Raw genomic sequence first — 17,566 nt, 5'->3', positions numbered from 1 at the left:
ACGGAAGCTCGGGCACGAAAAACAGCACAAACGCCGTCTTGGGAACGACGTCTAGTGAATAAAATAAACATCATCAGGCAGGACATAGGCAGACTCACAACTTACTCCGGCGGAACAAGATCCTGAAAACTCCGGAAGCTACTGAAAGCCATCATCCATCCCATTCTAATTGATGAATTAACAGAAAACATGTTAACGGAAATAAAGAACAAGAAAACCCAGCAACTTGCTATCTACGCCAAACCGCGTTTACGATCATTGCGCCAACAATCGAATCCGTCTTAGTTCATCAAGCAGTACAGGACAAACGCAATGTTAGCATGAGATATATCGATTACAAAAAAGCATTCGATAGCTTTCCGCACTCATTCTTACTGTCAAGTCGAAATCTACATATATCTTGGTTTCTTACCACTGAAAGGAATTCAAGAACCGGAAATTAAGAAAATGCTACGAAACAAGTTTGAACCGAGACTAGTTAAAGTTCTCAAATCTCACTTAAACGCCGGTAATAAGCGAAAAGCCATTAACACCTGGGCTATTGAAGTATTTACATATTCTTTTGGCATCATCAATTGGTCAAACACAAATCATCAAGGAATTGAAAATCAGTGCTGCCGCTGCCAACGCAGAAATTATTGACCATATTTTAGGTGCATGCTCGAACTTAGCACCTTCTTGTCTATTTATAGATATGTATTGTGTAATGATAAGCCTGAATAATGCAACCATATTCAAGGATAGATCTAACAAATATCACAGACAACAGACTCGGGAAATTTTTGAATGAATTTTGGAATGGCTAAACGATTAGCTCTATGACGATAATTAGAGATTAAGTGCTTCAGAGTTCGGAACCTTTTTATGAGTTTTGTTTGAGGAAGGACTATTGTTGGCAAACCTGGGAATGCTGACACCCCCCCCCCAAATCAAGATATAAATTTGGTATCACTTTCATAAAAACAAAACGTCAAAAGAACTCACGAGGTACAGAGAAGAGGTTAAGAACATTTTGAACCAACCCAACCTAAAAAACGAACATTTTAGTTTTTCCAATTTATGTAGCCATTAATTAGTATTTTTTTACTTAAATTAAATCTATAAATTGAATTCTAAAGTTTTAGTATTATTTAAAAGGAAATTAATCTTTCTATAAGATTTAATGGATTCAATGTTTTCCACGTGCGACATATAGGAACAATATGGCAAGTTTTGCATTCGTAGAAAATTTCGAACTTGAGAAACATGACATTACGATGGGAGAAGTCCAAAAAAGTGGGTCCCCCGATTCCGTTAGTCTGTCTGTCTGAGTTTTTTCTCAGAAAAAAAACCGAAAGTTTTTATTTAATTTTTGAAAAAAAATAATTTTCTTAATTTTGCTTCTTAAGCAAAATTAGATAGGGTTTGAATGGAGATGTCGAGTCACATTGGTTTTGAATTCCTGAATATGACTAGCAAAGACAGAGTGTGGTAAGGCCATCCACATTCGCGTAGTACTAAAGAACGAATTTCTGTATTTGACAGTACAGTCGGACTCGATGGTATACTGATAATCATTACGGTTGAACTGTTTAAGGGGAGGAATGCAGCTGGCTATTTCTCTAGAGTATAAACCGCATGAGCACCAGCCCAGAGATGGAAGATATACTCAAGCTTTGGAAGTATCGGACGTCTTGTTGATAACAGACAGATCAGGAGGGATGAAATATTTCTTGCATCGCCTAAGGAAACCCAAACACCTTGCTGAATTTTTGGCGACGTCGCGTATGTGTTCGTTCCATAAGAGGTGACACACATACCGAGAATATCGAGTGCAACTGCAATTCCATAAATAATGACAAGGTGGTATATGATCAAAAAAAAAAAAATATTATTTTATTTTCTAAATTTGATATCTTGAAACTTATGGGACGCTATCAGGTCCGGGACTAAGATTGTCTCCAGTATTTGAAATGTTTTCTAGTATAGCTGCTTCCGAAATTGTCAGATTAATAAAACCTAAGTGGAGAAATTATTCAGAGCTTGAAGAATTTTGTGACAAGTTAGATTTTGATGAGATAGAGTTTTCATAGGCACTCTTAAAATTATATTATATATATGTATGTATATTATTGAATATTACACAAACATGCTTGTTTCATCTCTATAAGTCTTGCTTGAAGGGATAAAATCCAAATTCATTTTATAATCAACAAATGACAAAAAGTTTCAGACATTGACTTTTAAATCACATTCGTTGTTTGCAATAAAGTCTTCATAGAGAGAGTTTGAGTTAACTATAAATTCTTTTCTATGTTGAAAATATGTAGGTATTATAATTGTCATCAGTTCCTGACAAGTTGCACTTAAACCAGGCCAGGTGAATTCTTATTTCTGGACTTTAATTTACGTATTGGGACATTAGCACTATATTTATGAAAACTAGCTTACATAAATATTCAACAAATTTAATATTTGATAAGGAAGTTGTTTTGGTACATTTTACTTCTCTCATATACTAGACAACATAAAACTATTTATTTTTCAGTATTTTGATTAAGAATTAATAGGACTGTCAAGTTTAGAAAGATAATAAATAGTAATAAGTAATGTAAGTACATATGTAAATTTGTGGTATATATTTTGGAAATGTAGTTTAAGTTATTTCTTTAGTAGAGTTATGCTATTTTTATTTCGTATTATGATTTTTAATTAACGCGATAGTAAGTTCCAAAGCTATTGATTAAAAAGTTTATAATTTTACTTTTGTTAAATATTAAAATCTTGAAATTATAACAAAATTAAAAAAGAATATGAAATCTAACATTTAATCTACATTATTGATTATTTAGAACAAAAAATAATTTTCTTAAGTTAAGATATTTTACATTGGAAATGATTTATATTTGAATTCATATTGTTAAAATTAATTAAAAGATTAAAAGTTGGCATCATAGATTGATCACCTGAAAATGCTTCAAATTGTCAACTTCCTTCGCAAACTATGCAGACTAGTAAGGTAATTCAATAGAAAGAGGATCAGTGAAGAAAAAATTTACCATTGACTATACCGACAACAAAACAAAATTGTAGATGCATTATGTGCCTAATTAGAAATGCAAGATTTGTAATTTGAATATATTGAGGGTAAGGTTTCAAGGTACTAAGTTAGAAATCTTTTACATGAACCGCTTAGTATGGTGCACATACAACACAACCATACTGTTAGGGGCCAGTTATCCGGAAAATGTTTTGAAGGGATATTTGATTGTGTTTGATTACAAATTAAAAAAAAAGAGGCTGGGATGCGACCCATACTGAAAACTTCCCATCCCGTTTGTCGATTTATCTTGCCTAAGAGGTTTCAGTTGAATTCTAAACAATTTAAAAATTACCAACAATGTTTTGCATATAATGAAATATGTAGTTTGATTTCAAAATCTATTTCTTTTATACAAGATTTTCAGTCGACAACCAATTTTTAACAATTTCGGTAGCATTTGCGTTCTTTTTGTGTAGATATTAATTTCGTATGAAAAAACTGACTGTTGCATAAATAATTAACTGAATGTCGAAAACAATATTTTCTGTGAGATAAGATAATTTTGAAGTCAACATTTTTAATTTTTGGAAATATAATTAACTCTAAAGCATATTTTTACCAAGTTTTATTATTGGTTTTTTTTTTAGGTTTTTATTTTTTGTAAAAAAAATTGTCACTTCGATTTTTCTCAAAATTCAAGCGAATGTTGAAATATTAGTTTGAAACCAATATCTCAAATTTTTGAAAAGATATTTGAGTCGAAAATCTATTTATACCAACTTTTAGTAATGTTCGGTGTTCTCAAAATTTAACCAGGTGTCAAAAACCTTATTCTTCATTTCAAACAATTATTTTAGATATAAAATCATTGTTTGTTCGTACAAAATTCGAGACAAATAAATTTATAAAAAAAAACGTAAATATATTTGTTGGTATCACCTTATAATATATAATTTATAGTTTAATTCAAGTCTCTAGCGTGATTGGTTCGTGAGATATTTTCATTTGTTTAACAAATTTTATTTGAAGTTCATAGCTGTACTGGTTCTTCAGCTATTTGCGAAAAAAAAACTTCGCAAACGTACGGGCATACGATTGTACGTACACTCGCTTGCACAAACATCTGTCTAAAAATCTTTTATTTCAACTCTAGGGACCGAGAGTCAATTCGACAAATCGGACCGATTACAATAACTTCCTATGGGAAGTTAATTATATAGGTGATTATACAAAAGTTGTGTAACTTTTGAGGATATTTTGTTTACGATATTTATTAAATCGAACTTATACAAATTCGGGTGCATATGATGGCTAGTCTAATTAATATATTATTCCAAATCGGGCCAGTCACTTTTTTGAGTACATAGTAAGATATTTAAAAAAATTGAGAATTTGGCTGCCAGGGGACTGACGAGGTAACATAGTACTGATACAAAGTTTTGAAACTATTATAATGAAATTTCATACAATTTAGTAAAAGTCTCTTCGGATCTAATAATGGCACATGTGTTTTAAAAGTATTAAACTCACTTAGTAACAATTTAAAATAAATATTAAAATGGAATACTGGGAGAAAATACTATATCAGTTTTAAAAACAGACTTTTGACTTTTAACGTAACGTTATTCACTTATCTGTACTACATTCACATAGTTTAACTAAATATTTCTAAGTAATCAACAAACAATATAAACAAAATCTAACAATATTCATCTTAAAAGTACTAATGATCACAATGAAGAACAATAACAATATACCTGACACAGGGCTGACGAAAAAGACAAAATTTGAGAATATAATGTGTTTTTTTTTTGTAATTTCGAATATATAGGGTATTCATGCAAACACAGAAAACCCACAAAAACATTAAAAACTGTAGATTTTCTATCGGCAGAAATCAACTGTCAAAATTTGTATGGGAAAACTATTCTGCAAAATATAGACTTTTATCTCTCAAATTTGAAGCAGAAATCGTAGAAAAAAAAAAAACAGATACATTTTGTGACGTTTATTTTGACATATCTAACACATAACGCGCTCATATTATTTGTCAACACTCAACAGAAAACAAAACAAAAAGAAGAAAAACAATTGTATTATAGATAATTTATTAAAATTAATTTTTTAATCCAGAAACAAGTTCAACAAATTAAAAAACGCCCACGGCCATATTAACCATATTCCGGTATATGGAAGTTTCAATTTCAATTATAGAAAGATCTTTAATTACCTGGATTGTTCCACCGTCACCAATACCAAACAATCTTGCAATTTTGGCAATCGATAAAGCACTATTGTCAATTGTGTTCTAACAGGGAACTGTCGACACGATCTTGGTCCATGAAAAATCTCGTCATCTTTAATTAGGTCTAGGATGATTTTAAAATTTGATCTGCATCCAACTGAGGCAAGACATTTTCCAAAAAATATGTTCGATTAAGGCACAAAATGCTGTAAAAACGGAGCTACATATCGGGAATTTTCAGCAATTAACATTAGGATCATCAAGTCTTCTCTTATCTCGTCCTCTTTCTCTTTTAATTAATTTAATTTTTTTTTTAAATTAAAAATTTAATTTAAAAATTTCAGAAATTATGTACATTTCACGTTCACAAATAACTCCAACATCAACAATTTATTTAAAGCGATTTGTTCATACAATTGAATGAATTTTGTTTTATAGCTAGTTCTTGGCATCTTAAAGAGTAAAAATATTTGTAAAATGTAATTAAAACAAAACACAGAATCACTTTTTAATTTAAAGTATCGAATGACGTAAATTGAACAAATTTTATAAGTTCATTTTGACAGCTGTTTGTTTTTAACGTTTCGGCAAATATTTCTAATGGGGTGTTCATGTAAGCCCTTTGCGGAAATTTATATTTTTCTACAAAGTAGAAAATTATATCGTTACATGAATACCCTTATTAACAAACTACATTTTAACAAATAATAGTCTAATATATATAAATAAAAAAAACTTCAGATTAACAAAAAATAACGACTTATATCATAGAACTGACATTTTGACTGGCTTAGCACGTGAATAGACAACAAACATACATAACTCGAACTCTGGTCCAGTTATGGTGGCCGTCAAATTGTGCGAACCGCAACTAACTTTATTATCAACATAAAAATTCAAAGTGGGATTTGACGTTGAGTCAGCGATATTTCGCATGAGTTTTAAATTTAAATAACACACAACGGACTGACGTATGAAACTAAAAATAACATTTCTAATTTGATGAGTTTTCTAAAATCAATGATAATGTTTAATAGACAGTCACTTAATGGTTTTCGGGGTTGTGCCAAAGGACTGACGTTTTGAGAAATAATTGCGTTTTTTAATAACTTGTATTCAAAATGAAGAACTGAAAAAGTTCTTTCCATTGTTTTAAAATAAATTGTAATCTAAATAAAACATAATAAGACTTTGAATATATTGGTGATGACATTAAGTTACAACCACCCATATATCGACCGGACACCACAGAATGAAAAAAATTGTTTATAATCGCTATATAAACGACCTGCCAACAAATTCCAATGGTTGGTTTAAATGATGAAAACCAATTATAGCTTTGATACACCTAACGAATGAGACATAAAGAGTTTTAAGGAAATAATGATCATGGAAAGCTCGAGAAAATCCTTTAATATAACCAAGGGTCTTCTAACTCTTCATAATAATGGCCAATTAAAGTTAGTTTTGAGTCCAACACTATCCAAATTAGACAAATTACAAATTGTTGATAAATTAATCGCATAGCATTGTCTTAAACTTGTCAATATTTAAAATTTGAAAACCATTCATATTGCACCATTCCCAGAAACTTTAAAGGTCTTTTTGTAAAAGATAACAGTCTTCAACAGAGTTAATTGTACAATAATATGTGTATATATATATTTATACATAGTATGAGAGAAATGAAATTAACGAGGATAGATGAAAAATCGTTAATAAATAGTAAAAATAATAACGGAGCAAGGTGTTTGTCCTGAGGTACACCAGAATTAACAGTAAAACACTTAGAACGTTCACTCTTACAAATAACACTATAAAACCTGTTTGTGATATATGCAAATATCCATAACACAAATCTGTCGTTAAGGCTATATTAATATTTTTTTTTTAAGAATACGGTATTTAATTTTGTCAAATGCTTTGCTAAAGTCATGTTGGTTGTCACATTAAACGGAGGAACAGTAAAAAGGCAAATAATATATACAAACATTTTAGGAATAGCGAATGCTGAACTTGATGTAGGTTTTGAAAAGGCTTTTCAAGAAAACCTGATGCTTTTTGCGAAATAGCATAAAAGCGGGCGCGGTGTAGTTCAGGAACATATGGAATGGTAAGTTTTCTCTTACAAAACAAGAGAGGTTTTCCCAGAGAACAGAATGATTTGCTGTGTCGACAAGTCGAGGATTGTCAAAAACGTAATACAATTATTGTCTGTGGATTTTCATAAGTTCTCGGAAACACTTACCAAAGAAGTTATGTAACTATTTTTTTACGAAATCTGGATTGCTTTTCGTCAATGTATTCGCATGCTCAAGGTAGGTACGTACTTATTTGCTCCTGTATTATTTCTTTTTAAACACCTCAAATAGAAATGGCAACTTTGGAATAATCCGAAAATATAAAAATATGGGTTATGTTATATATGGTTATGGTATTAACACGGAATTTTTAAGAACGACTGGTGTTTTTTGTCCAATCCGAAGCTTTTGATTGTATTGAGAGGTTTCCTTCTACCACATCTTCCGTAGATATAATAGAAAATCCTAAAGAGCTTTCTACTTGAGAATCGCTTTCCAAAACCGAAGGCAATAATGATGGTGCATAGGTATTTAAGGAATAGATCAATGTTACCAAAGTTTGGTTAGGGAGAGTCGTGTGGTGAACGAAGTTAATGAACTAAAACACAAGAATAAAATTGCAAACACAGAATTTTTAATTTTGCTAAATTGAAAATAAGTCTCAATAAAAAAAGATGAGATCTAATGAAGAAATAGATTATTTTTACACCTTCTTCTTACTTTTTTAAGGGACTTATTAAATCATCAATTCGGTGCACTAAAGATGGTTATTCACTGACGAGCTTAGATGAAACCACATTTCATGTGTCGTTTACGAAAAAATCACGATCGAATTAAGTTAATTTACTCCGATTTGTAGGTACTCTTCGAAAGTTTTTTGGGGGTAGTCACTTTTTGTGCGCTAAAACACCCCGCTTGTCGTGTATATATTACAAGAAATTTTTTAAAAACACACTTGAACTCCGAGTCGAATAAGTCTGTAATCTTCTGGATTTGAAATTAAAAACGATATTGGTATACAAGGGCGGATCCAGATTTTTTATCACTTAACATATAGACGAGTTTTTACTTACCGCTTAAAAATGTTCTTTAAAGAAGGCCAAGAAAATTTATATAACATAATGCGCATCTTAACCTTAAATTTACACATTTGAAGGGCTAAAGTGACAACTTTAGTTATTAAATTATTTTAGAACGCTATTGTGCAGGAAGGTATAGTCTAACTTTTTAATTTAGTAGACTTTCTTTATATGAAAGCATACCAATATTCTACCAGTTTTCTAAATATGCCATATTTAAGAGCAAAACACAATAGTTTAGAGGGTTTTTATTGCTTTCATGGAGAAATGCACGAAATTGTTTTGAAACTTTGCATTCTTCCAAAAAATATATATTATTTTTTGTTGCCATTTATATTAAGGGTATGTCTCCCGCAGAAGCGAACTCAGAACTCATGTAAATGTATTTGAATGTATTAGTGAAAGAACGTTACTCTCTTCATTATCAAATTCAAAATTTGAATTTCTAATTACAAAAACGCAACAAAAATTCAAAAACCCAAAAAATGAGAAAGAATCTGATATCAAGATTTTTTTTTATGTTGTTTTTTTCGGTATCAATTTTCGGGAGTCTATCGTTACTAGTCTGCTTAGATTGGAGCTGATGCTTCATCTTAAAGCCTAGTACATACTTCCTCGTGAAGTGAACGTTCGCCAGTGGAGAAAGTGAACTTTTGACATTGCTCACTGGTACACACTTGTGAGTACACGTTGTGAACATCGTCAACTTCATCAGTTGAATCTTCAAATAGGTATTCTATTTCATATGACACCATTTTAACTTTTTTTTTTTAACAACGCGCAAGCAGCCACAAACTTTAAAATGCGGAAACCAAATGTCAAAGCTTCACCAACAGTTCCCGTACATTTTGCACGTGAATTGCCCGTGAACAAAAACTCTCCACTTTGTTCTCCACTCAGCTTCACGAGCAAGTTCACGGGTGAACCAAAAACTGAAATTTGTATGGGTTCACGAGATGGTTCACAAGTATGTACTAGGCTTAAAGGAGTCAACAAAACTTTAAAACTATAGAGAGAAAAATGTCTGGTTCTTTAACTTATGGAAATAAGTGAATTTAAGTATATAATTTCTCTGAATATAAAATAAAAACAAACTAAGATAAACAAATAAGCTGGGAAGAAACTTTTGTGTGGCAGTCAAAAATTACACGTTTCCGAATATCTTTTCACTTCAGTTCTCAAGGGATTCATTGCTTTTATATTAATAGATAAATCTCAGTTCTAGAACATCTAAGGCAAATTCCCTTCAAAATGTAGATTACTACCTTAAAAGTTATATTCAACAGAAAATCAATTTAGAAAGTAATATATTGCCCGGCTGCATGGAGGTATCCAGACATTTTCGATCATCAAAAATCATCACCAGTCTGAAAATTGACCTTCGATAAAGAAAGACAAGATTATTGATATATGATAAAGTTCTTGGAAAAATTTGAAAACAATATAACGGCTTTATCAGTTGTACCCTTCTGGAGCAATACCAAAACATGTTTTTCTTGTAAAAAGAAGTCGAATTGAGAAAAAAAATTACAGAAAGTTCTAAAAAAATCTAACGATTCATTTCTGAAAAAATCGAATTTTCGAATTTTCACCAAAAAATTTGTATGGGGACTGTTATTTTTAGTATTAAAATATCAACAAAAAAGCCTTAAGCTAATCGGCTTAGTTTCAATCGGCACAGTGGTTTATGTTTTAGGGGCCAGGACAGACAGACAGACGGATGGAATGGGGGACCCACTTTTTTTTAACTTTTCTAACATCGTATACATAGTTATTATGTGTCGCAAGAAAAAATCACTTCAATGTTCACTATTTATGTGCATACAAAAAATAAGATGGAATTGAAATTGAAGATCTTTATTCGAGGTTTCTTCTTACAAACCTGAATCTTTGCTCTTTTTCTAGGAAAAAAATTTTATGATAATAATTTTCAATGTTCTTGACAACAATCCACAATTTAGTAAATGTCGTTAAATTACTAACAAATCTTTACTTACACAACTTAACTGCATAAGCTTTATGGCTCATATTACCCCCCATCGTCCATTGGTAAAAATTTGATGAATTTGTGCTAAGCTCTTGGAATAGGGTTGAATGTCAGATTCATATTATGTTCTTGGTCCAGCCCTCAGTTAAAAGTGGTACTTTTTGCAACAAAATTAAAAATACTTAAATATAATAGGGGTCATATCCATTAACTCAATACGATTAGTTTTGAATTGAAGGGAATTCCTACAATTCCCAGGGGGGAGGGGGGTTCATGACCCCTACGACCCCCCCCCCCCTCTGGATCTGCCATTGCTGGTGTATCGTTGTTTGAATGACGATATTGTAAAGTTTCATTACACAGATTGAATTCTCTTCAATATCATCAAATTGAATATTATTAATGGAATTTGGGGGTGATTTAGTTAGGTAGATAGTTTCGAACCTTCTTTCCATAAAGTGTACAAAAAATATTCGCATAAGCGTTGACATCCTTATCCTTTCATTATCATGATAGATTTCGTGAACGTAACAAGTTATTAAGTCTGTTGTCGTGTTCATTACCATCGTCAAGTTATCAGCTTGTACCTATGTGTTCTGTGTTTTGGTTTATTTCGATTTCGACTTTTTTTACGTCAAGCGTGATCTTTTCGCTGTAGATTCTAGTCATCTGTAGCAGTTCGTAAGTTTTATAATTCCTATTTATTATCCTGACCTTCACCTTATTTTGTAAAAATACAATTTTTCAATCTAAGTTTACAAATAATTTTAGTATGCAATATTTTACTATTTATTTAAATACTCTTTACATTCGATTTTTGTAAAAAAATGATTACTTAATTTCGAGATATCGAATTTTAAAAAAAAAAATATATGTATATTTTTTAAAGCTACAAAAAAACACAATTATATTTTTGATTATCAAATATTATTAAGACACTAAAAAAAGTGGAAATAAAATTTTGTATAAAGATCGGTTCCATAGTTCTTGAGAAAACTATAAAACAAAATAATGGTTCTTTTGACCAAAAAATTTGTTTGTATCAACGAAAACTTGCGATTACATATTATTAATTAAAACTTTGCATGTCAATTGGATCGAACTATTGAACACAGTACATCAAATTGATGTTATGAAAAGAAAATTAACAGAAATATTCCTAAGACCAAGTATCATTTTGGTGTTATTATTTATTACGTTGGTATACCTACTCATTTTTCTTTCTATTAATTCTGTTAACAACGTACTTACTTTTGGGCCCGGCCGATTGCTAGTTCATTGCTGTCACTGTATTAGAAGAAGAATATTAAATTGATTTATAAATAAACTTTATTTACAATACTTTAATTTATTGAATTTTATACTCGTTGTCATATGCTAAAAAAAAATATATACAAAATGTTTAAAATACATAAATCTACCTACCTATACGTAAAACAAATGTACTTATTATGTACATATGTATGTTATATTTTATCCAACTTTAATACAGAAAATATTATATGTGCGAGCTAAGGATCACCTAAAATGGTAAGATAATGAATAAAATATTTCAAAGCAAATTTTTCACCATTGATGTTGTATTGCAATTGCACACCATATCAAATTTCGCTACTTATCAATTTTCCCATCTTATGTGTTTTAATAGAAAATTATGGGTACATAAACTGAAGATTGTTTAATATGATACGAAAACAAATTATTTGTTAATTGAGTGGAATATTATTAGTATAGGTACTAACTAAAATTCTAACATCAGTAGGTATAGATGATTAAAGTTAAATTACCTGCTTAAACTTCTTTAACTGAAATTATTAGCACCTAGGGGTAGGAGGTTGAGGGCTAAACTAAAAATTATATAGTAAAAAAGTATTTGTAGCATATATGTATGTAGGTACCAGATTTAGGGGGCAAGTACCTAATGATATAGTCTCTTGCCGTGATACAAGATTATGTTGAACGTATGTATACCTACTCCTCATTATTCCTAAATTCCATTCTATTGAAACATATCTATTGATAACGAAAAATACGTCACTTACATAGATACTTAACTAAAGAACCTATTAAATGTACCTACCTATAAGTATATACCCCTAAATCATGATAGTGATACACCTACCTATACCTATAAGAGACTATGCAGATATTTCTTATTGTATTGTGAGCAACTTTACTGTGCACAATTTCTGAGAATTAAGTAAGCTAATGTATATTTGAACGTATATGCCTGACTACGTATATGTATCAATTTGAGTGAAACAAATAAACTTATTAACCTCTATAGCTACATTTAAATACAAAAAACACACAAGCAATTTGAACTCGTCAAAAAATAGGAATAACAAAAACATAAAAACAAAATGTGTACCTAAATAAAGGGCACAACTTTGATGGTTTGTCTTTATTGACAAGACTTATTTTACTAGAGATGTCTTTATTAACACTAACAGAGATAGATAACGATTAAGAGGCATTTAAGAGAGTAAACTCTCTAAACTGTGTATGCATTTATGTGTGTAAGCATGACTCTATATGTATGTATACGGTTGTACAAGTATTGCACCATAAACTGGTCGTAACTACAATATTCTTACAGACCTGAGACCGGACAATGGGCCTCTCTTGTGCCACACTATATTACAGGTGTGTTTGTGGGAACAACATCTTATTCATCTCAGTGTCTACTTTTATTGTAGATATTATATCCTGTATCTTTTTTGAAAGTTATAAAGGTAGGACTGTCCCTAATGGGATCCCTCCCATATTTGCTGTCTCATTTTATTTTTAGTTTTGACGACTTTGTTATTGTGTGAGTTGGCAAGTAAGTGTTTCGTTGGGTTCGATTCATTATTTGGATCCAGCCCAGTGTTGTAACTTGTAACACAACATCTGAGATTATTCTGCTGTTATGATTTATTGGACATTTTGAAACTGAAATTAAGACATACACATGTATTCTCTTCTAACGCTTTAAGTAGCTATAAGTAAAGGATATTAATACGAAACTTTTGAAAGGATAAGGCATCGTAAAACGAATAATTCTGCATCATTACCTATTATTTAGTTATGATAGGCTTTAAGTAAATGAGGTTTATTAGTTTGATTTCCGAGATGTAATATTATTTTATTAAAAAGTTTTTGTTTTTTCTTTTATAAAATGTACTTTTTAAAAAAATAATAAAAGAATCTTGGATGCGAACCCCTAATTTTGTTTTACTAAGCGCACATTCAAATTTTTGTTTACCTACCTTTCAGAGACACAGTGTGAGCGTTAGGAAAAAGGAGGTGTCGTTGTACATTCTTGAAGGTTGCAGTAACAAAGAAAGCCGGGGCGTGGTAAAAAATTTAATATTTGCATATTTCGGCTTTCTTTATTCTTTTTTTGTGCTTATTCATTTTTATTTCACGAAATGATGCTTTATTTTTTTTAAGAAAATAAATAAATCTTAAGCTTTTCGTTATTAAACTATATATATTCCCATTCAGAAACTTTAAGAGACAAAATGTTGACTGTTGTGAAAATTATATTTTGGATCACAAAATTAGTTCCAAACATAAAGTAGGATTTTGCTCTGTTGTAAAACATGGATAATGTAACTTAAATAAATACAAACAAAAATGAAACAACATTAATGTATTTTAATACAACATTTAAGTGAGTGGTACACTGGTCTTTTTTGTTGTTAGGAGATATGCCTCCATGGTAGTTTAAACTTACACAATTTCTTAATCAGGTGCATTAATTACTTAATTACACCAGGTAATAGTTCATGTTGATGTTCAAATGGTAGACATGTGCATTCAAGAGGACACAAGCGTCCGCAGGTTTTTCTCAGAACCCATACTTCTGTCTATCAACCCCTACTTTCACCACCCCGTGGTGAACATCGGGTGTCTAGTACCTGAACTCTAGATTGGGTTCCAACCCCAGCGGGAAGTTGTTGGGGGCGGGTGCAAACGAGATAGGGGAGGAGAGGTGTTTCCACTAAGGCACCTCTCCTTATCCAGACGGCAGCGGACGATTTCCCGAGATGGAATCAACGTTCGGCGTCTACAGTTCCAGTAAGGTTGAACTACTTGGTGAACACCTTATAGGGCTTTTACGACTTATTCGGAGCCCAGGCCTTGGACCTGGTCCTTCAGACCGTGAGTCATGTTGACTTCCTGACCACACAAAGAAAACTCAGTTGCAAAGCACCTCGGATACGAACGGATTTACTGTTGACAACCCATGCAAACGAATTATGCACATTCGAATATGTACAAGGAATGTTAGATCCCTTAACAGACCACGTGCAGCCGGAGAATCGGCGAAGGCCCTACACTGCTGTAAAGCAGACATCACCGTTACCTAGGAAATACGATAGGATGCGCCGGGCAAAAAGAGGATGAAAAGCAGCGATATTTACTATGGTGACTGCTACCGAGAAAACCAACAGCGCTTATTTCGATGCAGCTTTGTCAATGGAATCAGACTTAGGCAACAAGTCTTGAGCTATATGTGCATTAACGAGGGCCTCATGACTATCCGCATCATCAAGGCTAAATTCGACAACATGAGCCTGATATGCGCGGACGCTCCCAATGAAGAGAAGGATGACAACACCAAAGATATGTTCTTCGAGCTTTTAGCAAAACATATGAGCAGAGTCTTAGCTACGATATTACAACATTCCTGGGCTATTTTAATGCCAAGCTAGGAATGGAAGACATCTTTGGTGGAATAATCGGGAAAAACTGCCTGCTTGACAACACTTTCGACAACGGATTCAGGCTCATAGATTATGCTGTGGGGTGAAATGCCATGGTAGCCAGTACGCGTTTTCCACAACATCGAACGGCTACAATCGCAGGAGAACGCCAAATCCTTCTCCGACCAAGTTCAAAGTAACCTCTCTCGAAGTTATCTGCCTCCAACACAATGTATCGAAAACCAGTGGCAACATTGCCAAGATTCAATCAGAGAAACCGCCTCTGACATGCTGGGTTTCAAGCAGCCACCAACAAGGAACCCCTAGTTTGATGAGGAATGGCGGTAGGTAAATGCAGCAAAGCGGCGCTGCATAAAAAGACGAGAGCTGCTTATTAGCAGAAGGGGCGAGAGGAACACCGACTTCTTAGAAGGAAAAAGAGAGCGCATGAGAAGCGTGCGGTCAAAGATAGTTTTAATGCAGAAATGAAGTTTGAACGTTTTATGAGCAGATGAAACGGAATTCACGGGTCCATAAACCTAGAACTGAAGGCTGCAAAGACGAAAGTGGAAACATCATAGTGGAATCGCAGTCAATGCTACTGTATAACGGCGACGACGAACCGAATTCATCTGTCAGGCAAGATGATCTATTCAACATAGACGACGAAAGCCAACAATCAAGAAAGGACTTACAACTGGACTGACAGTTCTTCATATCAGATCGTCTCTGTTGAATTTTTGTAGCGTTCTTCGCATCAATAGAAATGGAAACAAGAAAAGTATATTTTATTTTTTTGTATTTTCGAAAAAAGGTACGTTTCAAACAATTATTACATTGCTGCGTGAAATGCAACAAAAACCCATTAAACTTTTGTGTTCTGGCTCTTAAATATATCATATTTAGAAAACTGTTGGAATCTTGGAATGCTTTCATAGGTAGGGAGTCATCCAAATTAAATACTTAGACCATAGTTATTATAATTTTGCTAGCCTCCTTTACAAAACTTTAAAGAACATTTTTAAGCAGTGAATAAAAACTCATCAACTCATCTGATTAAGAGTCTGGATACGACCTTGATGCATAGAAGCGGAGTGCAGGAGAAGATGGAACGACGACCTGTGCGGGCTTTACAGTGGCATAAACTTAGCCAAGAGGGTAAAAGTGCAACGACTAAGATGGCTGGGTAACGTGGAGCGCATGAACACGATTACTCCGGCCCGGAAAGTCTTCGAATCCACACCCACGGGACAGTGCAGTAGAGGAAGAACGGGAATCAGATGGCGCACACAGGTGGCAAGTGACCTCACCCAACTTGAAGCGCGAAACTGGAGACATCTAGCTAGGGACCGAGCTTGCTGAAATTTTTAAGACTTACGTTTATTAATTCTAAAAAATAGTTGGCTTTACTTTCGAAGATCTGCGATATTTTATAATTAGCCGAACTAGGAGCACGTTTTTTAGAGAATGTTATTCTTCTTGCTTCAAAGTACAAAACTGTTGTTATCCTCTTGAATTAAATCGCTTATTGATTTTATGCTTATAAAGATTTTCATATCGTTTGCATGGATTAAGATGTTACTGTATCGTACACTAGGGGTACATCTTTGATTGCTAAGGTAAATTGAAGTGGTCATAAATGACTGCACTAGGGTGCTTCTTATTTCGCAGAGAAAGGTTATTATAAGAATTTTCTGAAGTTAGCTTGATAAGAGCTCTATGGGATAAATTGAAGGAAAGATCCAAAGGTCGATCGGGTGAAATCGGGGACTTTTTTTCGACTTCTCTATCATCGAAATGTCGTCTTTGATCAGAAGATAAAGACAGACATTTCACAATAAATTCTGTTTTATTTTCTTACGGCAAAAGATTAATTTTGTCTAGCTTTTGGCATCTATATTTTTGAAGCATTGTTCGCATTTATAGAAATATATTATTTTTGGAAAACAGCTGCGTTTCAACACAATTTCTTACATTTCTGCATGAAATGTACCCCCTTAGCTATTCTGTGTTCAGGCACAGTTAAAAAACAGTTGAAAAATTATTAATATAAGTTTTCAATAAAAAAAATACAAATTGGGTGGCGCAACAGTCCGTTCGACAACTGGGCCTAGTGACTGACAACTCTCAACCATTCCTGTGTGCGAGTACAGGTTTAAGCCGAATCCGAACGGCACATTTTTGAGAAAACACTTTTTATGACAAGAATTATTCTTGGATAATTTGTCAATTCATCGTAAGAGGCAGTACCCGTGAAAAAAACTTTAGATGGCATAAGCAGGTATCGAACCCAAGACCTCTCGCATGACAGTCCATCGCACTAACCATCATGCCAAGGGTAGTACTACCAATTGATTTTCGATGAAAAATATTGATCGAATTTTGATATATCGAATATTAAAAAAAATTGAATATTGATGATGATGATGATGATGATGATGATGATGATGATGATGAT

General features: G+C 32.7%; 1 long non-coding RNA gene and 1 pseudogene across 1 annotated transcript; one reads left to right on the top strand and one right to left on the bottom strand.

Annotated features, from left to right (window-relative positions):
* Positions 1-3,846: 3,846 nt before the first annotated feature.
* LOC129953229 (uncharacterized) lies at positions 3,847-5,719 on the bottom strand (annotated as a pseudogene).
* A 7,318-nt stretch (positions 5,720-13,037) lies between these two features.
* Positions 13,038-14,029, top strand: LOC129953407 (uncharacterized). The gene is made up of 3 exons (XR_008782518.1): positions 13,038-13,506; positions 13,673-13,753; positions 13,904-14,029. It is a non-coding gene; the product is annotated as an uncharacterized LOC129953407 (long non-coding RNA).
* The last annotated feature ends 3,537 nt before the right edge of the window (positions 14,030-17,566 follow it).

This window comes from Eupeodes corollae, chromosome X (assembly GCF_945859685.1).
Source record: "Eupeodes corollae chromosome X, idEupCoro1.1, whole genome shotgun sequence".
Taxonomy (NCBI): Eukaryota; Metazoa; Arthropoda; class Insecta; order Diptera; family Syrphidae; genus Eupeodes; species Eupeodes corollae.
The sequence above is the reverse complement of the archived record's forward strand: the minus strand, read 5'-3'. Positions and strand labels throughout refer to the sequence as shown.